The sequence below is a fragment of the Desmodus rotundus genome, chromosome 9, assembly GCF_022682495.2.
Source record: "Desmodus rotundus isolate HL8 chromosome 9, HLdesRot8A.1, whole genome shotgun sequence".
Classification (NCBI taxonomy): Eukaryota; Metazoa; Chordata; class Mammalia; order Chiroptera; family Phyllostomidae; genus Desmodus; species Desmodus rotundus.
The window spans coordinates 43,695,657-43,720,730 of NC_071395.1; the positions used below are offsets into that span (position 1 = coordinate 43,695,657).

At 44.8% G+C, this 25,074-nt stretch overlaps 1 pseudogene; it reads left to right on the top strand.

The window, feature by feature from the left end:
- Positions 1-21,377: 21,377 nt before the first annotated feature.
- LOC128779153 (zinc finger protein 709-like) lies at positions 21,378-24,359 on the top strand (annotated as a pseudogene).
- Positions 24,360-25,074: the final 715 nt, after the last annotated feature.

Sequence of the window (25,074 nt, forward strand, 5' to 3'; positions counted from 1 at the left end):
CATGTGGCACCTTCTCATGGCCCACCACCAAAAGTCCTTTCTCCCCTTTTCTTCCCGGCAAAGTCTCTCCTGCTGCCTAAGCTGCGTGGCAAAAAGGAGCACTCCAAAACTGCATGGTCCTCTCCAATTCACTCTGCCAAAGCTGCATGATCCTCTCTCTTCTTTCCCAAAACCTCGTGGTCCTCTCTTTCTATGGCCGCCATGCCTAGGTTTAAATCCCAGCACCCATCTTCCTCTGCAGCCGCATTTCTGACTCCTCCTACAATCAGTTACACCTGCCAGCATTCCCATATTCTTCCAGCTTTACTGGGCTGCCATAGTAAGTCCGGGCAGGTGTGGCCCCATGGCATGGAGCCAATCATCTCCAAGCTCTCACTCAGGCCCTGTAACCAGGGGGAGTTGCTTCCCAGTTACATCTTGGGTGGAATTCACTCCCATCCCCCTGCTCAAAGCATGCCCATAGCTATTTAACACATCTATGAAACCAGTGAAAGGTATAGATGTGCTAAATGGCCATGCCAGGGGTTAGCTGCAAAGCTGTTGCTACACAAAACAGCTCTGAATGGCCCTGTTCCTTGTGTCCCATCCCCCAGCTCAGGCTTGTGGGGGTGAGGACATCCTATATATATTTTTCTAATATTTCTTGAACACCTTGAGTTCTGGACCCCATTACAAATCCCTCTTAGGGGCCCTCCTCTTGGCTGCACCCTGTTTCATACTCTCCTTTGAAACTGCATTTGAGTCATAAACATTTTCATTCAGTTGATGCATATGGTGACACCAGTTTTGGGATCCACTTTTATTTTAGTCTGGGTGTTACTACTGCTCCCAAAAGGGCATTGATGCAACAAAAGTTAAACCATGGAAAATATATTCAGGGTATTTTTTTAATCTTCACCTGAGGATATATTTACTGATTTTATATCTCCCACATGCATCCCAACTGGGGATTGAACTGGAAAACTAGGTATGTGCTCTGATGGGGATCAAACCTGAAACCTTTTGGTGTATGGGAGGACACTCCAACCAACTGAGCCACCCAGCCAGGGCCAGGGAATTTTTGTACTTGGCTCTTGTGGTTCTTATGATTTGAAGATGTCCTTCAGTAATAACCATCAGGAAACTTTGAAAAAAGATTATTTACGTTACCTGGAAATTACACAGCACACCTGGGGCCCTACAACAAGGTTGCTGGGAGAAAGGGAAAGAGCACTGATGGGCCTGGGTTCTGCTTTCAGTGGAGTTAAGAATGGGGGCCTACTGTTTCATGAGCTGCCTCTTTATGGGTGAATGTAAAACACAGGAATGGGAATTTAAAGCACTGAGAGAGAAAACAAATTGCTCAGTTACTGAAATCAACTCAGATTTCTAAAACAAAGGAGCCTCAGTGAGGGGAGGTGGCCGGGTTCTTTATCTAGTCCCATGGCTGGCAGTGTGTTTATTCAAGATCCACTTTGAAGTGGATGCCCCATAAATCAAAGCTTTAGTCCTGCATTTGCATTACAACAAAGAGAAACCCCAAATGTCAGCCCTTACACCACAGGGTGACAAACAAGTAGTCAGGATAGGAAATTTTTATATTATAAGGAAAACAAATCCAAATACAGAGATCCCAGTATGATAATGTTTTTAGAGCATTGGTCACAAAATAAAAACTTTGAAACTGTCCACATGGTGGTCATTAGCAGTAGAATCAGTAAGTGGAAGTGACTTCGTGTCACCAGGAAAAACATAGAGCAACACAAATGAATGGATTGTTGTGGTCTGATTTGTAAAGAGCTCTGGTCTTCACCACCACAACAAACCCTGAAAAACAACATTTCTTATATCCATGAGAGATTTGAGATCACATGGCAAACCAATACTCCCAAAATGAGAGACAGGTGAATATGGAGAATTACTACTTTCCTGGAGGAGAGAAACCTAAAGCTAGTAGCTTCTAACATACAGAAGCTGTTAATGATTAACTTTCTGGAGACAAAATGGACTAGCCTCATAGTTAAAAACTTAAGGGAGTCAGTCGGATAGGGGACTCAGGAGTTGGAAAATTTTAGTTTAAGGTAAAAAGTTATAAGCCTAGCAAGTCATGTGTATGTTAAAGCTTTTGTTTCAGAAACTACAGATAAGGCCCATCCTGGCACCTGGGAAAACAGCCGACCTCCTGGGGCACTGCTAAAGATTACCGCCTGGGGACAACTGGAGGCATCCGGGCCTTTGTGTTTCAGGGGGAGACAGCCAGCCACTTGTCCCTGGGAACAGCTACCTGCCCAGGACCAGAATGTTGCAGCTTCTTTCACCCAGTCCTCCCTGAATCTCAAAGTCCTCACCACACCTTGTCTATTCCCTGTTATAAAAAGTCTGGCCTGGAAAGAGAAGGGAAGATGGTCTGTTAGGGTATGAACCCACCATCTTCTCGGCTCATCAGCCTTCTGAATAAAGCGCCCATAAAGATTCAATTGCTGTCATTGCTTAGCGGGTTTGGTAGTGACAGGCATCCCGAACGCTGGTGTTGAAGCAGGGTGCAGCCAAGAGGAGGGCCCCAGGAAGGGATTTGTAATGGGGTCCAGGACTCGGGCTGTCCAGGAAATATTAGAAAAATGTACGTAGGATGTCCTCACCCCCACAAGCCTGAGCCAGGGGGGATGGGACACATGGAACAGGGCCATTCAGAGCTGTTTTGGGTAGCAACAGCTTTGTAGCTAACCCCTGGCAGTCATTTAACATATCTATAACCTTTAACTGGTTTCATGGATGTGTTAAGTAGCTGTGGCCCTGCTTTGAGCCAGGGGGATGGGAGTGACTTCCACCCAAGATGGGACTGGGAAGCAACTCCCCCTGGTTACAGGGCCTGAGTGAGAGCTTGGAGATGATTGGCTCCACGCCATGGGGCCACACCTGCCCAGACTTACTGTGGCAGCCCAGTAAAGCTGGAAGAATACAGGGATGCTGGCAGGTGTGGCTGACTGTGGGAGGAGTCAGAAATGGGGCTGCAAAGGAAGATGGGCACTGGGATTAAAACCTAGGCCCCGCAGCCATAGAGGAGAGGAGACCACGCGGCTCCAAAGTAAATGGGGAGGAGACCACGCGGCTCTGAAGGAAGGAGTAGACCACGCGGCTCTGAAGTAAATGGGAGAACCACGAGGCTCTGAAGCAAGTAGATAGATAGAGGTCCATGTGGTTCTGAAGTGGGGAAAAGGACCACGCGGTTATGAATGAGAGTAGAGAGGACCGTGTGGTTTTGGAGTGCTCCTTCTTGCCACGCGGCTTAGGCAGCAGGAGAAACTTTGCAGCCATAGAGAAAGGGGAGAGAGGACTCTTGCTGGTGGGCCATGAGAAGGTGCCACATGGACATGGCTTTGGATTAACTGGAGATTGCAGCAGCCACACAGCTGATGGTGCCGGGAGCCTGAATCACGGACTTCTTCTTTTCCTGAGACACGGTACCCCAGACTGGGCACAGGGAGAGGGAAGGACTGTGCATCTGTGGGTATTCTAGAGGACTTTAGTATCTTATTGAAGACATTAGGTCATTATTCTAAGTTTGTGTAACTTTTGAATAAACAATTCCTTTCCTTTTCACCAGTCTCTGGCATTGAGAGACGTCTTTCCTCTGGCGGCGGGCATTTCGAACCTAGCAGGTGGGCGTGGGGGAAGGAACCTCCAGAGACAGAAAGGGGGAATCCTTTCTGTAATAATTTATCGTGAAGGAACCACCCCCTCCCTCTGCTCTGTAACAGTTTTTGGCAACCACGAAGGGATAATAATTGCCCGTGGCAGACCGACCCCCTCAGGTGTGGGAGAGTGAGACTGGGGAGTTTTCCCAGTCTCTGGGAGTTTCTCTGCACTCCTGAGGGCATCGGCCGCCTAATCACGCCCGGAAAGGTGAAAAGGAAATGAAATGGAGCAGGGAAGTGACTTGTTTCTGAGCACTGCTTCGGGATAATGGAGTTGTGGGTGATGGTTTGGTTGGTGTGCTGCTCCCAGTTAGTGTGCTGTTTCCAGGTTGCCCCTGGCTGCTCACTCACAGGTTTGGTGAGCCCAGGTGGCACTAAGGGAACTTGTACTCAGGTGTGGGGAGGAAGCAAGCCCCTGTGCTCTGTAAGCCGAGCCTGCATGAGTGTTGGGGATTGGATACCAAGTCATGTGGGTGCGTCACCATTTTGGGTAAAGTGGAGGATGAGCCACGTGAGTGCCCCACCGTGGAGGACGGGTCAACCTTGTGCATCTCCATCTTGGATGATGAGTCACCTGAGAGTTCTGCCACCTTGGAACTGGACAAGGTGGTGGGCTGAGGGTTGTCTTCAGATTATGGGCTGTGTGGGCACTGCACCAGTCAGGTTCTCTGTGCAACTGGCTCTGATAGGGAAAGCTCTGGTTCTGAAGGTCATGGACTAGGGTCCAAGGGTGACCATCTGATTTATAGGGTGTTTGCAAGGTCTAAGCTTCAGAAAGCTGCAGGATGTCCCTGCGAATCTAGGGACTTTTAGTGGAAGGTGCCTGCAGTGCTAGGGACTTCTGGCTGCCGGATACTGGGTTTAACTACTGAGTTTAAGTATAGTCCTTCCCAGTGTGGGAAAGGAGCAGGGATTAAAAGGAAATAGTGGTTAAATCTGGATGGACAAAAATATGTAGAAAGGTTGTGAAAGTTTTAAACCTGGAGGAAAGGAAACTTCAACTACTTTTTTTTTTTGGTTTTATGGGAATGTGGTTTCATTTTGCTTCCATTTCTGATCAGAAACCCCCTGTAGCTCTTGTACCTGAAGACCTGTTTAGGGTCACCTGAAGACCCATATAGGGTCACCTGAAGACCTGTTAGGGTCGCCTGTAACCAGTTGGGGAGCATGCCTTTGCCACTGAGGACCCAGGAAGGGTCATTCGGGCCTGATAAGTGTTTCAGCCTGAGGCAAAGGAGCATGTCTCTGCCAAGAGACCAGACCTGAAAGGCATGTCTGTGCCACTGGTTGCATTTCTGATCAGAAACCCCCTGTACCTGAAGACCTGTTAGGGTCACCTGAAGACCTGGTAAAGTCACCTGAAGACCTAGTGAAGGTCGCCTGTAACTGGTTGGGGAGAATGCGTTTGCCACTCGGGACCCAGGAAGGGTCAGGCAAAGGAGCATGTCTCTGCCAAGAGACCGGACCTGAAAGGCAAGTCTGTACCACTGGTTGTGTTTCTGATCAGAAATCCTCTGTACCTGAAGACCCATATAGGGTCACCTGAAGACCTAGTTAGGGTCACCTGTAACTGGTTGGGGAGCATGCCTTTGCCACTGAGGACCCAGGAAGGGTCATTTGGGCCTGATAAGTGTTTCAGCCTGAGGCAAAGGAGCATGTCTCTGCCAAGAAACCAGAACTGAAGGGCATGAAAGTTTTGGAAAGAAATTATGTGGGGTTAGTAATGGAAGGTATAAGGCACAGAAATGCAATCTTGGTGGATATCAGAAGGGAAAGGATTTTCCATCATACTTGGTATTTTTCTCCCTACCTGATCCCTCCAGAATTTGGCATTCTGAAGGAGTGAGTGATGACATAAGGTTTCTCTGCATGAATCCACTAAGACCAGTCATTAATGGTGGTTTGTTAACCGGTACTTTGACTGGAATGTCACGCCTGAAGGAGGTATGTCTGGGTTCTGGTCGTCACCAGGAAGCCCTGAGGAACTGGGATTGACTTGTGAAGCTAGCAAAAGCCCACGAGAAGAAGCCTGGTACCTTGGTTGGTTGTGCGGTTCGTGGCAGTCTTTCCAGGGAAGGAACGGAGGTTGCTTTCCTGAAAGATGGCTAAAAAGGAACCTGTAGGCACAACGGAAGCCTCAAGGATTTGAGGGAAACGACTGGTACGGGCGAAGCCAGGTGGCGGATGTGTGGCTCTGCTTCTGTGCCCCGAGGGGCGGACTGAAAAGTCAGTCTAAAGGTTCCCTGTGTGAGTTCCAGCAAAGCGAACTTAAAGATCATAGGTGATCCAGGCTGCTCTTGGTGTGTTTATGCAAACAAACAGGCAAAATTAAAAGTTGGACTCAAAGTAGTCTCTTTAATAATGACGAGGGTGATCTTAAGGAGAAAAATCATGGTCTAAGGAAAATCACAATGCTCAGTATTGGATATCTGAATCGTGCAGCTAACTGTCTTGGAAGTTTGTTTTCATTTGGAAGTTGAGACTGGGTTTGTAACATCACCAAAGATGTTCAATTTACAGGCACGAAGGACCTGTCAAATTGTCATTGTTAGATGTCATTGTAGCAAGGGCCTTGCAACTGAATGTCTTCCTAAAAGACAGTCTCTCAGGCACAGAGACTAGTTTGGGGATTGTTGAGTGAATTAACCTGTGTGTTCTTCTGTTTTCATAGGGCGTATGCCTATGACCTCATTACCTGAGAGAATTGATTGCAGTATAGGCCTCACTTAAGGAGCCCACCTTCATCATCGCCCCCTGAGACTCAACGGTTTGCTTAAACTAAGAGGTTGGGTCGGTGAAGGGTTCGGGTGGTCTGTGGGCTTCACTTCAGAGCTTATTTTCCCTTTTCTGTCCTAACAGCCTGGACAGAAAGGGCCCAGAGATCTGAAAGGAGGGAAATCCTGATATATTCCCCTCAGCAGAGCGAAGTGTAGTGAGCCACAAGGGTTTTGGATAGGTGTAGCATGTCTCATACACCTTCCTCCAGATGAGCCATTCTTTACCTAAGTGCCTGCCTTTGTTATTCAGTGATTATGATTTCATTGTGCCTTCCAACTCTCTTGCCAAATCTGTCACCTCCAGAATATGACGAGGATGCCAGCTGTCCAGTAATGCCAGCCTTTGGACACCGAGCCTGCAACTTCGCAGTGACAGCCAACTGACTTGGATTCTGTGAGGTCCTTCCCCTTACAGGAAGGACTCCCTCCGTGCTGCACCCCCTTTCAGGGCACCACTGACCCAAGGTTAGGTAGGACGACATCCACGTCCAGCCGGAAGCAGTTACAAGAAGACGAGACCTTCATCCATTGTCCTTTATATGATTATAAAGTGGTTGTAAATCTGAAAGGAGGGATTGAAGCAGGGTGCAACCAAGAGGAGGGCCCCAAGAAGGGATTTGTAATGGGGTCCAGAGCTCGGGGTGTCCAGGAAATATTAGAAAAATGTATGTAGGATGTCCTCACCCCCACAGGCCTGAGCCAAGGGGGATGGGACACATGGAACAGGGCCATTCAGAGCTGTTTTGGGTAGCAAGAGCTTTGCAGCTAACCCCTGGCACAGTCATTTAACATATCTATAACCTTTAACTGGTTTCATGGATGTGTTAAGTAGCTGTGGCCATGCTTTGAGCCAGGGGGATGGGAGTGACTTCCACCCAAGATGGGACTGGGAAGCAACTCCCCCTGGTTACAGGGCCTGAGTGAGAGCTTGGAGATGATTGGCTCCACGCCATGGGGCCACACCTGCCCAGACTTACTGTGGCAGCCCAGTAAAGCTGGAAGAATACGGGGATGCTGGCAGGTGTAACTGACTGTAGGAGGAGTCAGAAATGGGGCTGCAAAGGAAGATGGGCACTGGGATTTAAACCTAGGCCCGGCATCCATAAGGGAGAGGACCACAAGGTTTTGGGGGAGAAAGGAGGAGACCATGTGGCTCTGAAGGAAAGAGTAGACCCACGAGGTTCTGAAGCAAGTAGATAGATAAAGGTCCATGTGGTTCTGAAGTAAAAGAGGAGAACCACGAGGTTCTGAAGTGGGGAAAAGGACCACGCGGTTCTGAGGGAAAGGAAGAGGACCACGAGGTTTTGGAGTTCTTCTTTTTGCCACGCGGCTTAGGCAGCAGGAGAGACTTTGCAGCCATAGAGAAAGGGGAGAAAGGGTTCTTGCTGGTGGGCCGTGAGAAGGTGACACATGGCTTTGGATTAACTGGAGATTGCAGCAGCCACACAGCTGATGGAGCCGGGAGCCTGAATCACGGACTTCTACTTCTTTTCCTGAGACACGGTACCCCAGACTGGGCACAGGGAGAGGGAAGGACTGTGCATCTGTGGGTATTCTAGAGGACTTTAGTATCTTATTGAAGACATTAAGTCATTACTCTAAGTTTGTGAAACTTTTTTTTTTTCCTGTTGTTTTTAAGTTTGTGTAACTTTTGAATAAACAATTCCTTTCCTTTTCACCAGTCTCTGGCATTGAGAAACGTCTTTCCTCTGGCGGCGGGCATTTTGAACCTAGCAGGTGGGTGTGGGGGAAGGAACCTCCAGAGACAGAAAGGGGGAATCCTTTCTGTAATAATTTATTGTGAACCACCCCCTGCCCTGCTCTGTAACAGTGTCTTTTCCGGTTTCAAGTTCAGTCTTAAGAAACACCCCAAAATTTAGGAATTTTTTTCTACAGGAGTCTAAATAGGTTCTCACCATAAAACTGGGGGAAAACTTTTGCCTTATGCCTTAGGCAGGAAAAGAGGGAAAATATTTGATATATACTCAAATTATTCCATTCTCTGTAACTTAGGCCATCTGTCAAAAAAAGGCAATTTTGCCAAAACCTTTTCTGATTGTGGAAAGAGCCTTCAGAGACTCCCAGACCTTCAGGTTTCCTCTTTGACAAAAGAGGAGGAATTGATGCTAAGAACATGTTTGAAGTTCATAGTCTAGGAATTTTGTTTCAAAAACATGACAGGTTTAATCATAATGATAGGGGACTTAAGAGTTGAAAGTGTTACTAAATAGTTAATAAGCCTAGTAGGTAATACATATGTTAAAGCTGTTGTTTCGGGAACTGCAGGTACAGCCCACTCCCGGGAGGGACAGCCGACCTCCTGGCGCACACCGGGAGACATCCACGCCATTGTGTTCTAGAGAGAGACAGATGCCTGCCTGCCTGCCCGCCTGCCCGGGGACAGCTAACCGCCCAGGGCAAGAATGCTGCAGTTTTTTTAATCTTAATTTTCCCTGAGTTTCAAAACCCCTCACTGCACCTTGTTCTCTGTTGTAAAAAGGCTGGTGTGGAAAGAAAATGTAAGATGGTCCATTAGGGTATAAACCCGCCGTGTTTTCAGATGGCCAACCATCTGAATAAAGTGCCCGTAAAGATTCAATCCCTGTCTCTGCTTATTGGGTTTGGTATGTGACAGGGAGAAGAAACACCATTTTTCTCTGGTTTCAATAACAGAAGAGAACATTTTCCCACTCAAAAACCTGACTACCATATTGTTAGAAATGTGCTAGAGACAGAGGCGGGAGGAACTGGATGATCTGATCCAAGTGCCTTTATTTGATGTTGCCCTTACAGGTGGGCTGAGTCTGGACTGACTGCAGCCCTGGAGGAAGGCAAGAATGGGGTTTTTGGAAACCCCTCAAATGGGGTTTTGGAAAAAGCATGGGGTTTGTGGAGCAGATAGGGGAAGGTTAGTCTCTTGCTCTTCTGGGTGGGTGCCTCAGGGTTCCAGGATGTGAGCCAGGACAATAGGTTAGGTAAAGGGCCGGGCTGTTCCCAGGAACAGGAAGGTCAGCCTGACCACCGACCATTATGGCTGGCGTCAGAGATCTATTGTGGGAGGTAGGAGAGAGTTTCTATTAAGCTGAGGGTTACCCAGCAAGTTGGGATAATTGAGTCATGGGTGGTCCAGTGGGTTGGAAAACTGGCCTGACCCTTTCACATGTGAACCAAGCTACAGTATAAAAGCAGTGGATTAAAGTATGAGCTGCTAGATCTAGTCTCTACTTAAAAGCTTCTAGAGATGCCCAAACATCCCAGAGGAGAAATATATAAGGCCTCTAGCAGCACAAAGACTAGTAAAAGGGAGGTTTGTATCAATTAACACCTGTTACCGAACTGTGTTCCATTAATAAACAAACGTGTGGTTGTTACAGGATAGTTTTATTTACTTGCAGCAAGAAGCAGGGATTCATATCTTGCTCATCCTCCCCGAAGGGAGGCTCAGCCATTGCTTATATACACTGTTTGGTCAATTACACATCAGTGTCTTCTTTGCAGTTGGCTGCTTTCATTGGGTTGAGTTCTGGTAAGCTCATCCTGTTTACAGCTGCGTCTACAAAATACTATGCAACATTTTTAACATTTAGAACTGCACAGACTTTGAGACCTTTGTCCCAACTAACACCTGTATTAAGAAAGACATAAAATTACCACTTAAGACTTATACCTCTGGAACTAAAAAAAGAACATCAAACTAAACTTAAAAAAGCAAAATGAATACTTTGAACACTAAAAACCATGGTCAAAGGAAAACGTCCCAATTCATGGTTCAGAAGACTTAACATTCCTGAAATAGCACTATTTCACAAAATAGTGTTTCATAGATTTATGTAGAGTTGAAACAGAACCAGAATAACAAAACCAATCTTGTAAAATAAAAAACAAAGTACTAGGACTAACATTTCTTGATTTCAAAGTTTTATACTAAACAAAACAAGATTGTGTGGTACTGACAAGGATAGACATATACATTTATGAGGAATAAATTGAGAAATAAACCCCTACATTTATAGTCAACTGATACTTGACAAAGGTACCAAATAGAAAAAGAATATTCTTTTTACAGAATAAAAGAGTACTAGGCCAAATGGACAGACATACGAAAAAAAATGCAGGTTGTACACTTATACCGCATGCTATAATTTACCAAAAATGACCAAAGGCCCAGTACAGCATTAAACCTGAAACGGAGAGTAAACAGAAAAAAAATTCCTGACTTTGGATTTGGTGAATTGTCAGCTATGACACCAAGGGCAATAATGGGGAAAAATTAGGTAATTTAGACTTCATCAAATTAAAGACTTTTGTGCTTCAAAGGACACAATCCAGAAAGTGAACAGACCCTTTGGAACCCTGTGCAAAATTGCTGGGAAAATAAAATCATGTTACGTGTATAAAAACCAACATGGCAATTCTTTAAAAAATTAGGAACTGAGTTATATCTGATCTAGCAATTCTACTTATGTGTAGTAATGCTAAAGAGTTGACAGCAGGGACTCAAACAGATACATTCGTATGTCCACTTATGTTTATTTATTTTCAGAGATGGGAAGGGAAGGAGAGAACCATCAATGTGTGGTTGCCTCGCAAGCGCCCCCTACTGGGGACCTGGCCTGCAACCCAGGCATGGGCCCTGACTGGGAATCGAATCAGCAACCCTTTGCTTCATAGGCTGGTGCTCAATCCACTGAGCCACACCAGCCAGGGCTACATTCGTGTTTATATTAGTATTGTTCACAACAGACAAAAGTTGCAAGTAACCTGTGTCCATCAATGGCTGAATGGTTAAAAAAAGAAGTGGTACATACAATAGAATGTCATTCAGCTTTAAAAACAGCAAATTCTGACACATGCTACGACATGGAAGAACTTTAAGGACATTATGCTAAGTGAAATCAGCCTGTCACAAATGGTCAACTACTGTGTGATTCCATTTGTGTGAGGACCTAGAGTAGTCAAATTCATAGAGACGAAAAGTAGAATGGTGGGTGCCAGGGGCTGGGGTATGGCGAGAATGTGGAGTTGTTTTCCAATTGGTATAGTTTCCGTTTTCAAGATAAGAATTGTTCTGGAAGTTGATTTCACAATATCTATGTACTCCACACTACTAACTAAATACACTTTAAAAATGTTGAAAATGTAAATGATATTGCATATTTATACCGCAAGAATTAAAAGTAAAAAATTTAATGCAAGGGAGTGAAAAACACAATCCACAGAAGAGAGGAAAATTTTGCAAATTATATATCTGATGAGGAGCTTGTATTGAAAAATAAGGACAGCTTATAACTTGATTATAAAAAGTTAAATTAATTTAAAGTAGCAAAGAATTGAATACCCATTTAAAAAAATTGTATTTGTTGATTTCAGAGAGAGAGAGGAAGGGGAAGAGAGACAGACAGACAGACAGACATTGACCTGCTGCTCCATCTATCCATGCATTAATTGATTGCTTCATGTATGTGCCCTGGCCAGGGATTGAACCCACACCTTGGTGCATCAGGATGATGCTCCAACCAACTAAGCTATCCAGCCAGGGCTGAATACCTGTTTTTCAAAGTAAAACATACAAATGGCCAAGAGCACTTGAAAAGATGCTAGAAACAGTCATCAAGGGGAAATGCAAATCAAAACCCTAATAACATACCACTACAAAACCACTACAATGGCTAGAATCAAACAGTCCATCACAAAGACCACATAGAGGAAACTGTTCCACGTGTGGGAAATGTAGCCCAGCTCCCACTCGGAAAAGCCAGTGGGAGTGAGGTTCAGCATGCAGGACCCATGCCCACGGACAGGTTCTTATGTGGGGAATCAGGACTTCATTGTACCTAGGCTGCTATGAGACTTGCTTTTGCTAAAAATCCCTCACCCTGAATCGAGGCAGCAAATGTTTACTGAGTATCTTTAACTTCCTAAAGTCTGTGCTAAACCTCCCAAGTATGGAGTGTAACCAGTTCAACCACTTTCCCCCTTGATCTGTAACATCCTTCTCTTTGAAGTAATTAGCAGCATTCTCTCCTTTGTTGTCTGTAAAAGGTAATCACCTACAGTGAACCTGTGCTTAGTAAATGAGGACCATGCTAGATGTAATGTGTCCAGAAAAGCAATAAAAGCCTGTCCAAGCAGGGGTTGGCTCTCTTGGGCTCTCTCTAGCCCTCTCGCCCTCTCTCACTTAGAGAGTGGCCATGCCATCCCTTTTTCTCCACAGGATTTCTGTAGTCCATGTGCGTTTGTCTATTACTGCCACAACACAGGATCTTGCTGGCCAGGATCCACATCAACCACAGATAATAGAATTATTTTTATATGAAAGCCCTGAACATAGAAATCTTTAGAGACAGAAAGTAAATTAGGGTTTGGAGTGGAACCCCTAAAACTGGAGGTTGGAGAGGAAGATTGGCAGTTTGGGAATTATAAGTAAAGGAGAAAGGGGATTCTCCTTGAGGTGATGAAAATGTTCAAAAATTGACTGGGGACGATGGCATGTAGCTGCGAATATACAAAAAACTATTGAATTGTACACTTCAAGAAAGTGCCATGTATAGCAAGTGCATTATATGTTAACGAAACTGTTGAAATTAATTAATGAATTAATGCATTAGGAACTATCCAATGTGCTGCGTATTGGTTTGCTATGATTTCAAATACACTTTTTTTTATGGCAAAAATGAAACCGTTTTTAAGAGTGAAGTTGTTTTGATGTAAGAATGAAGTGGTTTTTGTAAGTGAACTTGTTGTGGCATAAAGAAACTGCAACAAGGTGTTGTAATTCGACGTCTGTGGCTATCAGTAAGCACTCAGTAGCTCAGCTGCTGAGGGTCCCTGCTGGGGGCTTATGGGTAAGAACGTATGAATAAGCACCTATGGCTAGGGGACACTGAGACTATAAACAGGAATGTACGTGAGGACCATCCAGAGTGTTGGTCTGGGCAAGGATGTCCTTTGCTCACTTAAATTGTCCTCTAAACACATTTGGGCATTAGCCCCTGCCAAGATAAAGGCGAGTCTTTTACCAGCAGTGGCTCAAACCCTGAAGTGGCCCCAGGAAGATCATCTTTATTGTCAACACCAGTGCAGGGGTTCCTACCAATGTGCTGTCACAGCAGATTTTATTTTCCATTGGCAGCTCAGCTCTGGTTAGGCTAAGCCATCTCTCCGGAGAACCGAAAAGGTACATTTCAACTAAATTTGAACTTTATTTCTTTCGTCTTCCCTTGCCCGGAACAAGTATATTTGGTCTGTTACTGGTGTGGTGTATGTTACTTCTTTGTTGGCTTGTTGAGAGACATTATTTTGGATGATATTGCCTTGTGAAACTATTATAATTTCCACAGTGAACTTGTGTTAAATAACTGTTGGCAAAGGCAGTCTCGGTATCTGAGCATTATTTCCCCAGATAAAACACAATGCCAAAGAACTTTGCAATCCACTCTCTCAGGCATATTAGAATCTGCAAGTTAATTAACACATCCATCACCTCACATACTTTGTGGGGTGTGTGTGTGTGTGTGTGTGTTGAGACAGTTTGATTCACTATTTTAGCAAATTTCAAGTATACAATATAGTATACATGTATCAAACCACCACATTGTCATCTTGAACTACAGGCACAATTTTTTTTTAATCAACTATACCTCAGAAAAGCTGGGGGTGGGGGAAAGGAGTTTCCAAGTGCATACCATATTTATACAACTTATTGTTTTTCTTACAGCAGTGAAAATAGGAATCAGTTGCTTTAGGGATATTGTAGTCATTTACATTTCAAAATTTTCTAGAGACTAATGCAAAACTGATCTAAATTAAATGTCCTCCCAGTAAAAAACGTAGAAGGTCTGTCCAGAAGGTATCCAGCCATGTACTATGAAAAATAGAGACACTTATTGAAGAAGATCCAAGATATAGGAAACATTGCACATGGGACAATGATACCTCAGTCCCCTTCAAAGTAGGCACCTTGGGACCTTACACAGTTCTCCCAATCACCGTCAGCTGCCCCATCATCTCTGAAATCTCTTCCCTTTCAAAGGTGATTTTAGTTTTGGGAAAAGCCAGAAGTTGCAGGGCACCAAATCTGGGCTGTAGGGGGGCTGAGCCACCTGGGTAATTTGATGTTTGGCCAAAAAACCCTGCAGGAGACGTGATGCGTGAGCGGACATGTTGTCCTGATAAAGCTGCCCATCACCAGTTGCCCATAGCTGCAGCCTTCTGAATCATCTGAATAGTTTCTGTGGAGGAATGTTCAAGCTTAATGCAAAATTTGATGCAGATTTGTTGCTCCACTTGCTCAGTCATTTTGAATGTGACAGCCACACAGTACACCTGCTCACTCAACGGGGGTCTACTGCCCTCACTGACTAGTACAGTGAAGTTGTCATTGTTCATGCATGCACATTCCGGTCCACTTTCCTTGGCTGCCTGGTTACGTCAATGTCACAGAAACCGTTCCCCTTATGTTAACAATGGTTGGACTTCTTCTGGACAGACCTCATACACTGAGAATGTAATGAACACATCTCACAGCCTGTGGTTAGACTGAGAATTGTCCTTGTGTCCAGAGTAGGGCTGCTGGGTTCCAACTTCTCACCGGAGCCAAGCGCTCTGGGATTCTTCCTCTTAAGGACCAAAGGAGTGGGGTTGGGGAAGGGATGGGTGGAAGGCTAGAGGGTTGCAAGGATCAAGACTAACATAGGGCCAGACTCCTTATTACAGATGGTGAGGCGGCATTTGAGTTTCTTAAACAAGGGTCAGAGTTTCTGTGAGTGGCCCCCCACCCTTGTTCCAAGCCTTTGACTCCTACAGGACATCAGACCCTCCTGTTCCAGTGTGGCCTGGCCAGAGCTCAAGTTTTGTACTTGTTCCATTTAGAAAATGAGTCAGGAATTCCGTGTATGCCTGTGCTCATTTGTTAACAAAGAGTTGTGCAAAAAATAAACATAAAAAATAGTTCTGTTTAAATGCAATATTCCAGGATGGGTCAGATTCTTGGCCTCCAAAGGAGGCTGGTTCCCTGGGGCCAGAACGCCTCTCACCAGCTGTCACTCCGAGGCAAGGAGATGGGTCTTGTGAACTCTCCAATCAGGGCCTCTGCTGGGTGAGACTAGGGGGCACCGATAGCCTCCCCTTTGCACTTCCCCTCGTGTACTTGAGTCTGAGTTCTGTGCCCTTAACGGTCCCTGGTCGCTCTGCCGCAACCTTTGTCAGTCTGTGATCGGGGGAAGGTCGCTGGCGTCATAGGCAGGACTCAGGGAGACCCAGGAAACCTGGACCTGGAGAGCGTGTTGCTGGTGCAGGACTGGACGGGGGCTGGTCCGAGTCCGCTGGAACGAGAATCGGCGGGGCTGTCTCTCCGACATCACTTCTGAGGTCTGTGGTGCCGAGCCCACTTGAGGGCTCCTCTGGGACCCCAGCCCCCTGCTGCCGCTGCCCGTGGCATGTGGGCCCGCGCCGGTCTGGGCAGCTCTGCGCCCGCAGCCCCGGCTCCGCAGGTGGTGCGGTGCTCACCGTTGGGACCGGGGAGGAGTTGAGGTCCGCGGGTTCCCGGTCCCTGGCCCCGCCCTGCCCCGCCCAGTCCAGGACCTTTCGAGTGTCCAGCGATTTCCCGTGACTCCCCGAAGAAAGATTTCGAGGGTGTATGCGAGTGAGAATAAAGCAAGTTGTAATCAGGTGGAGAAAAAGAAAGAGGCCGGAGCCCTGGCGCCGAGCGGGGAAAGAAGCGAGAGGTGCACGTCTGAGCGCGCGCAGGCCGGCTCCGGAGGGAGTTTGCGGCGCCCCGTTGGTCCTTGCGGTTCACTGTTTTGTTGTTGTTGTTGTTGTTGTTGTTGGGGGCGGGGGGTGGTCTCCAAGCTTCGTGGCGCCAAAGTCTGCCTCCGCCTTGTGGTGGGGAGGGGGCCTCGTTCCTAACGTGGGCCTTTCTCCAGTGTCACTGCATTTTGTGCCGGTCAGTCCGCCTTCCACTAGTGGTGTCCATTTCTATTATAATAATGGTATGATGAGCTTTGGGATCCGTCTCTGGTCAATTTTTCCTTTGTCTTGGAATGATCTGGTTCTAGCCAGCCCTTGTTGCTGACCTCTGCAACCACCAGAGAGGTCTTCTTGCCATACACTTTTTATTTTTGGTTCAGGAGCAGAGGAGGGGGCTCCTACTTCCTCATTCCCTTTCCAACTTCTTTCTGTTCGGCCTCACCTCCTTTCTCCCTACAGGGGGCGCCAGTTTTCAGCAGAGTTTTCCAAGTGTTTTGGAAACTGCCTCAAATCCACAATCCAAGCTCTTAGCTCTTCTGGGACTGGAAGGAAGTTTCTAAATTTCCAGATCCTTCCCGAATTCTTAAAGCCAAGTTCCCTTCTGCAGTTCACACCATCATTATCAACAATTTGTTCTCCAGGTGCATTTCAAATAGACCTGATATTTAAATATTTATAGTTTTTACCCGGAGCCAGAGATGGATCACTTTTAAAGATTAAATTTGTCCGTGGATATTTCACTTGAGAGGAAATAGAATGATCACCTCAAACTTCTCTACATGAAATCCTTGCACCTCTCCCCCAGGACCTTCCCTGGGCACAGACATCCTATGGGAAGTTCTTTGCGTGGAGGTTCCTCTTTGAAAACTTCACTGGGGATTCCTCACCTGTCAGCACTGCCCCCTCCCTGCCCCCGTTTGTCACCTTGAAAACATTTATTCACTTATTTAAGTCACCGTTTTTCAGTAAGGGTAAAATGTATTTAGTGAATAGAGCTCAACATTATAAAATATTTCCAAACAGGCAAGAAAAAGGTAAGTTTCAGAAAAAAAAGTATTCCAGTTTACCCAATTCCTTTGTTAAGAATTCTGGTTTCACTATTTTCTTCCCCTCAATGTGGATAATAAGTTCCTGAGGGCTGCTCTTTACTTTTGGGTGATTTCGAGCAAAATTCCAGGCCTTAGGTTTGCAGAGCACAAATATTCAAGTATGATCAATTATTTATAAACCAAGAGAACTCAGTTTGGGCTCCCTGCCACTCAATGGGGACCCCTGCAGCCAAGATATTCCTCCCCAATGTTTTGAAAGTATATTTTATTGATTATGCTATTACAGTTGTCTCCATTTCCCCCTCCCCCCTCCCCCCAGTACCCACATTCCTTCCATCAGTCCCCTCCTTAGTTCATGTCCATGGCTCATGCATAGAAGTTCTTTGGCTTCTCCATTTCCTATACTATCCTAAACATCCCCCTGTCTATTTTGTACCTACCAACTTATGTTTCTTAATTCTTACACCTTTTCCTCAGTTCTACCCTTTCCCCCTCCCAGCTGATTACCCTCCAAGTGATCTCCATATCTATTTCCATATCTCCATATCTGTTTCTGTTCTGGTTGTTTGCTTGGTTTGTTGTTTTAGATTCAGTCGTTGATAGTTGTGTATTTGTTGTTCTTTTAATTTGGCAAAGGAAGTGCAGGAAGCACAGAGAGTCCCAAATGTTCATAGTTTTGATCTTCTTTTTCTTATATAAGTCCCTTTAACATTTCATGTCATAATGGTTTGGTGATGATGAACTCCTTTAGCTTTACTTTGTCTGGGAAGTACTTTATCTGCCCTTCCATTCTAAATGATAGCTTTAACTTTGCTGGATAGAGTAATCTAGGTTGTAAATCCTTGCTTTTCACCACTTTGAATACTTCCTGCCAGTCCTTTCTAGCCTGCAAAGTTTCTTTTGAGAAATCAGCTGACAGTCTTATGGGCACTCCTTTGTAGGTAACTACCTGCTTTTCTCTTGCTGCTTTTAAGATTCTCTTTATCGTTAACCTTTGGCATTTTAATTATGATGTGTCTTGGTGTGGTCCTCTTTCGATCCAACTTCTTTGGGACTCTCTGTGCTTCCTGCACTTCCTTTGCCAAATTAGGGAAGTTTTCAGTTTCTTGCTCTTCTTTTCCTTGTGGCATCCCTATGATTTGGATGTTGGTACGTTTAGAGATGTCCCAGAGGGTTCTTATACTATCCTTGTTTTTTTGAATTCTTTAAAAAATTTTATTTATTTATTTTTTTTAGAGAGAAGGGAAGGGAGGGAGAAAGAGAGGGAGAGAAACATCAATGTGTGGTTGCCTCTCACGTGGCCCCTACTGGGGACCTGATGCACAACCCAGGCATGTGCCCTGACTGGGAATTGAACCGGTGACCCTTTGGTTTGCAGGTGGGGGCTCAATCCACTGAGCCATGCCACCCAGGGCTGGGGCATGTTTTAAAATGCCATTTTCCCCCTCAGTTTTGGAAAGATTGGTTTAGCTATGACCTTAGTGTTCTGATAAAAGTTGTTTATTTCAGGGGTGGGTTTTTTTTGTTGTTGTTGTTTTTTGGCTTTTTTCTATGGGGTCAAGAATGACAACTTCCAAATTTCTTAAATACCAGACTAGAAACCAGGATTCTCTGCCTAGTTGTTGATGATTGACAGGTGATAGCTTTACAGTTTCATTCCTTCTCATTCCCTCACATCGATACAAAGTGATAAGAGTGCTCCTTCCTTCAAAGGTGACAGGAGATTCAGCCCTCTGAGGTCCTGATCTTTCATGTGAACCATAACTAACCCAATCCCTGGCCTCAACTTTACAAAAAGTCCAGGCATCTCTTCCTGCACTCTCAAGTCATTTCACGACTGCTGGAGAGGCCTGCCTTGTCTTCCCCACATACCTCAGTTGTGGAAGTAATAAGCCCTTCATACACTCTTGGCCATGTGTGCTGTCATCACCGAAGGGATGCGACATGTGCTCAGGGCTCGAGGTACCGTGCTGCCTCACTGCACGTGGGAACTTGGGAACTAGAGACATTGGGGGTGCAGCCTCTAGGGTGGCTGGTTGGGAAACACTCCTGCAAAATAAAAATGGAGATCTTATGTCCTTTTGGAGGAAAACAATGCTGAATCCTCCCATCCATCTATGCTATACTCACAGACAGATTCACTGTCAAGCCTTTGTGGATTTCACTGACTCAGTTGCAATTGGCGACTCTCAATCTGATCCTTAAGGTCAAGAAGGTGCGGGGCAGTGTTCTGTTTCTGCTGTAAAGAGCACTTCTGGCATAGTTGTTACTGTGTGTGCCCATGTCTGCCAAAAATTGGCTTCAAGCAGTCCTGAAACACATGAGTATAGGGGTTTTGTGGTCTTAATTTTTCATGCCTTATTCCTAGTGTCTAAACTCTATGCTTTAATGAACTTTCTGGCCTGTAAAATCAGAGATAGAAGGGAAGAACAGTCAATGATAAATATTACACATGTTAAAGAATATTAGAATATTCTAATAGAATGAAAATATTCTCCCAACAAGAATATTTTCATTCTGCCAGCTGCAGCTACCTACTAAAGCCCTGGAGTACGTTAGGGATGATACAGCCAGCCGGACCTTGTTAGAAGTTGGGTTTCCACAGCTTTCCTGGACTCTCATGTATGGTGCTGGGAATGGAAGAAAAAACATTGAGCTCTTCACTCTGTTTTTATTGATTAAATATTATATTGATTTGATTTTCCTCTCATGGAGGGCTGTATATGGTGGGTAATAAGGAAGGAGAAGAAAGAGTTTTTCTCACAGTGTATTGAAGGTCTTAAAGTGATAATATTGGCTTCATTTGTAATGTGTGTCTGTCATTTTCCCACATGCTGTGGACTCTGCCACAAGGGCCCAATAAGATATAATGTGATCACAGTAAAACTGTAGACAATTTCCATGTGTTCATGATGCTGTTAATTTATGAGGAAGTAAGTGTAGATAAGGAGTAAGTATGTCTTGGTCAGCCATAGAATAAATATTTGGAGATGACAGAATTATATGTAACTTTCATGTAAATGGAGGCATCCAGTGCCGTCAGTCTCACGCATGCTACTCTACACGTATTTGGGATGTTTCAGGACTCGGTGGCCTTTGAGGATGTGGCTGTGCCCTTCACCCTGGAGGAGTGGGCCTTACTGCATCCTGCACAGAAGCAGCTCTACAGAGATGTGATGCAGGAAACCTTCAGGCACCTGGAATCAATTGCTAAGGATTACGAGTTACCTTCACTTTGTCACTTACAGAACAAGAGTTTCTTGCTTGTTGACATTTTGCCAAGATTGGCTTGCAAAAAGGTGGGACACTGGTAAATAAACTAGGCATTGTCACAGCAAAAAAATGAGCTTAGTATCCAATAATTTTTGTCTAATTTCTAATATTTTGAAGTTTTTTCTTTTTGGCCTACATTGAAGGAAAAAAATGGGAAGATCATGACATTGAAGGTCAGGACAAAAATCAGGGGAGAAAACTAAGGTGAGTCACACCCACAACAGAAAGTAGTGGATCTTGTGGAAATCCTGTTATGTTATAAAACTTAAAAAGGAAAAAAACAAATAAACTTTGCTTTAAATTTGGTTATTCCTAGAATGTTTTTTACTAAAAATACATCCTTACATTAGATGGTCATTGTCAAAATAGTATCTACAAAACAGTTTACTTCAAAATAGTATCAATAAATTGCACATATGACTATTACTGTTTTGACAATAGCATGGGTGAATTCCTTATATTTTAAACAATTTAGACAAGGTGGAAAATATACACTTTTGATATAAATTTAAAAAGGTAGTTTAGCCCTGGCTGGTGCGGCTCAGTGGATTGAGTACCAGTTTGCAAACCAAAGGGTCGCAGGTTCAATTCCCAGTCAGAGCACATGCCTAGGTTGCAGGCCGGGTACCCAATGAGGGGTGCACAAGAAGCAACCTCACATTGATATTTCTCTCCCTCTTTTTCTCCCTCCCTTCCCTCTCTCTAAAAATAAATAAATAAAATCTTAAAAAAAGGTAGTTTAAATACCCAACTAGTTAATATAAATTTGTTAATAAAGGGAACATTAATACCATACTTCTTATTTTTTACAGAAATCATATAGAAGGGAGACTGTGAAAGTAAAGAGGGTAGTCAACATGGAGAAAAATTCAGTCTTCTTCCAAGTAGGAATCTGAACAAGGAAACCACTGGAGCGAAACCGCAAGACTGCAGCAGGGGGAAGTCTTCATGCGTCACTTGTCCCTTGATAAGCATGTCAGATGTCACACTGGGTGTGAAGCATATGAGTGTCAAAAATACACAGAGAAGCCTTATAAATTTAGGGAATTTGATAAAGCCTTCAGTTATCTTTAATTTTTTAATATACTTATTGATTATGCTATTACTGTTGTCCCATTTCCCCCCCACACACTCTACTCCATCCTGCCCACCCCCTCCCTCCCACATTCCCCCCCTATAGTTCATGTCCATGGGTCATACTTATAAGTTCTTTGGCTTCTACATTTCCTACACTATTCTTACCCTCCCCCTGTCTATTTTCCACCTATCATCTATGCTACTTATTCTCTGTACCTTTCCCCCCCTCTCCCCCTCCCACTCCCCTATTGACAACCCTCCATGTGATCTCCATCTCTACGGTTCTGTTCCTGTTCTAGTTGTTTGCCTAGTTTGCTCTTGTTTTTGTTTTTGGTGTGGTCGTTAATAACTGTGAGTTTGCTGTCATTTTTACTGTTCCTATTTTTGATCTTCTTTTTCTTAGGTAACTTCCTTTAACATTTCATATAATAAGGGCTTGGTGATGATGGACTTCTTTAACTTGACCTTATCTGAGAAGCACTTTGTCTTCCCTTCCATTCTAAATGATAGCTTTGCTGGATACAGTAATCTTGGATGTAGGTCCTTGAGTTTAATCTTGGGTAATGTAATTATGATGTGCCTTGGTGTGTTCCTCCTCGGGTCCAGCTTCTTTGGGACTCTCTGAGCTTCCTGGACTTCCTGGAAGTCTATTTCCTTTGCCAGACTGGGGAAGTTCTCCTTCATTATTTGTTCAAATGAGTTTTCAATTTTTTGTTCTTCCACTTCTCCTTCTGGCACCCCTATAATTCGGATGTTGGAATGTTTCAAGATGTCCTGGAGGTTCCTAAGCCTCTCCTCATTTTTCCGAATTCTTGTTTCTTCATTCTTTTCTGGTTGGATGTTTCTTTCTTCCTTCTGGTCCACACCATTGATTTGAGTCCCAGTTTCCTTCGCCTCACTATTGGTTCCCTGTACATTTTCCTTTGTTTCTCTTAGCATAGGCTTCATTTTTTCATACGGTTTTCGAACAGATTCAACCAATTCTGTGAGCATCCTGATAACCAGTGTTTTGAACTGTGCATCTGATAGTTTGGCTATCTCTTCCTCGCTTAGTTGTATTTTTTCTGGAGCTTTGAAGTGTTCTGTCATTTGGGCCATTTTTTTTTGTTTGTCTGTCTTGGCGTGTCTGTTACTTTAAGGGGCGGAGCCTTAGGTGTTCACCGGGGCGGGGTTGCGCTGGTCGCTACGCTGTGAGGCTGTACATGGGGGAGGGGCTGAGAGGGAGCAATGGCGCCCACTTCACTCTTCTCCGGATTTCAATCTTTCACTCCGATACCCACAATCAAACTGGGCCCCTATGGTGCTGGTTCCCGGTGGGTGGGCCTGTGCACACTCTAGGACCCTGTGGGTCTCTCCAACGACCTCTCCCATGAGGCTGGGAGTCTCTCCTGCTTTTGCCCCAACCCCCATGGGCGTTTTCAATCAGAGGTCTGAGGCTTTATTTCCCCGCACTGGAGCCCTGGGTTGCTAGGTCTGCTTTGCTCCCCGCCGTTTGTCTGGTTTATCTGTGTGCGAATGTGGGGCTGCGTGGTGCTACCTGCCGCTCTGCCTGCCCCATTCTCTGCCACTCTGAGTCCGGCCCTCTTGGTTTATCTGTGCGCAAATGTGGGGCGTAGGGTCTGCTAGTCGTCGGACTGCCTGCCCTGTTCATCCCACACTCCGCCAGTCTGGGTCCCGCCACGGCCACGCGAGTCCTCTCCGCCCCGGTGCCCGTCTCCGCCCCTCCTACTGGTCTGGATGAATGTTTATTTTTCACTTCCTTGGTGTCGGACCTCCTTGCCGTTTGATTTTCTGTCAGTTCTGGTTGTGGGAGGAGGCGCAGTGTGTCTACCTACGCCGCCATCTTGGTTCTCCCCCAATTTTTTGATAAATGTGAAAGAAACCACAGTGTAGAGAAAACCTATAAATGTAAGGAATGTGGGAATCCTTTAGGTATTGCCAGTCTGTTCGCAAACACGAATGGCCTCACACTGGAGAGAAACCCTTTGAATGTAAGCAGTGTGGTAAAGCCCTCAGTTGTCCCAGTTCCTATCGAAGACATGAAAGGACTCACACCAGAGAGAAACCCTAGGAATGTAAGGACTGTGAGAAAGCCTTTGGTGACTCATCATGTCTTTGCTAACACATGATCACTCATACTGGAGAAGGACCTTATACATGTAAGGAATGTCAGAGAGCTTTTATTTCTCCCAGTTCATTTTGGGCACATGAAAGGATTCACATTGGGGAGAAACCCTATAAATGTAAACAATGTGGTAAAGCCTTTAGTTACTACTCTTTTCAATTACGTGAAAGAACTCATACTGGAGAGAAATCCTATGAATGCAAGGACTGTGGGTGAGCATTCTCCCAACACCAAACCTTAAAAGTACACACGAGACAGCACACTGGAGAAACCCTGTGAATGTCGACAAGCTGGTAAAGCCCACAGAGATCACAGTTTCTTTGAAACACACAAAAGAGTTCATACTGGAGAGAAATCCCATGAATGTCTGGAATATTGGGAAAACCTCCAATAACCAAAGGTTAAAAATACATGAGCCTGCACATTGGAGGGAAACCCTATGAAAATGTACAATGTGGTGAAGCCTTTATACATTCCTCATCCTTTCAAAAAATGAGTGTCACGTGACAGACCCTGTGAACGTAAGCAATGTGGTAAAGCCTCCAGAGATTATAGTTCTTTAGAAACACACAGAAGAACTCATGTATCAGAGAAGCCCTATAAATGTAACAGTTGCAAAACCTTCAGAGGTTACTGAGGTTACTGATGCCATAAAAAAAGTTACAGAGAGAAATCTTATGATGTAAGCAATGTGGTAGCACTCCCCCCCCCCCCCCCCATTTAGCTTCAAATACACAAAAGAACTCACACTGGAGAAAATTCTATGAATGAAGACATTGTGGAAAAAACTTTATTTGCCCCACAACTGAAGACATAGGAGGGCACGGTGTAGAGATGTTATGTAAATGTAAAAAATGTGGAAAGAGACTAGTCATGCCAGTACCTTTCAAAGGCTGGAAAGGACTTACTGGGTAAATCTTGAGTGAAAACTGTGGGAAAGATGTCAGTTGGTCCACATCTTTATACATGTGAACTCCCACCAAAAAGAAATACAAATGTAAGTAACATGAGCAAGCTTGATGGAAATTAACCCATCTATAAAGTTCCAGACAACTTTCAACATGAGAGAGTTGTTCATAAATTTGTAAATATACTGTGCTTTTCAAGCCTCTATTTTAAAGGACATCACTGCAGTGCGGATTTCTACTAATAACTTTCAGAAACATATTAAGGTGAGATAATTCTGCACGCCATCTTCATCAAGAGTACCTAAGATTAATAGCTAGTGCTATTTTCTTGACACAATTTTTTTCTTTCTATTTTGAAGCCTGTTGGACCCATGGATGAGTTGAAGTGCATTTCTAAAATGCAGATAGGTTTTAGCCCTGGCTGGTGTGGCTCAGTGGATTGAG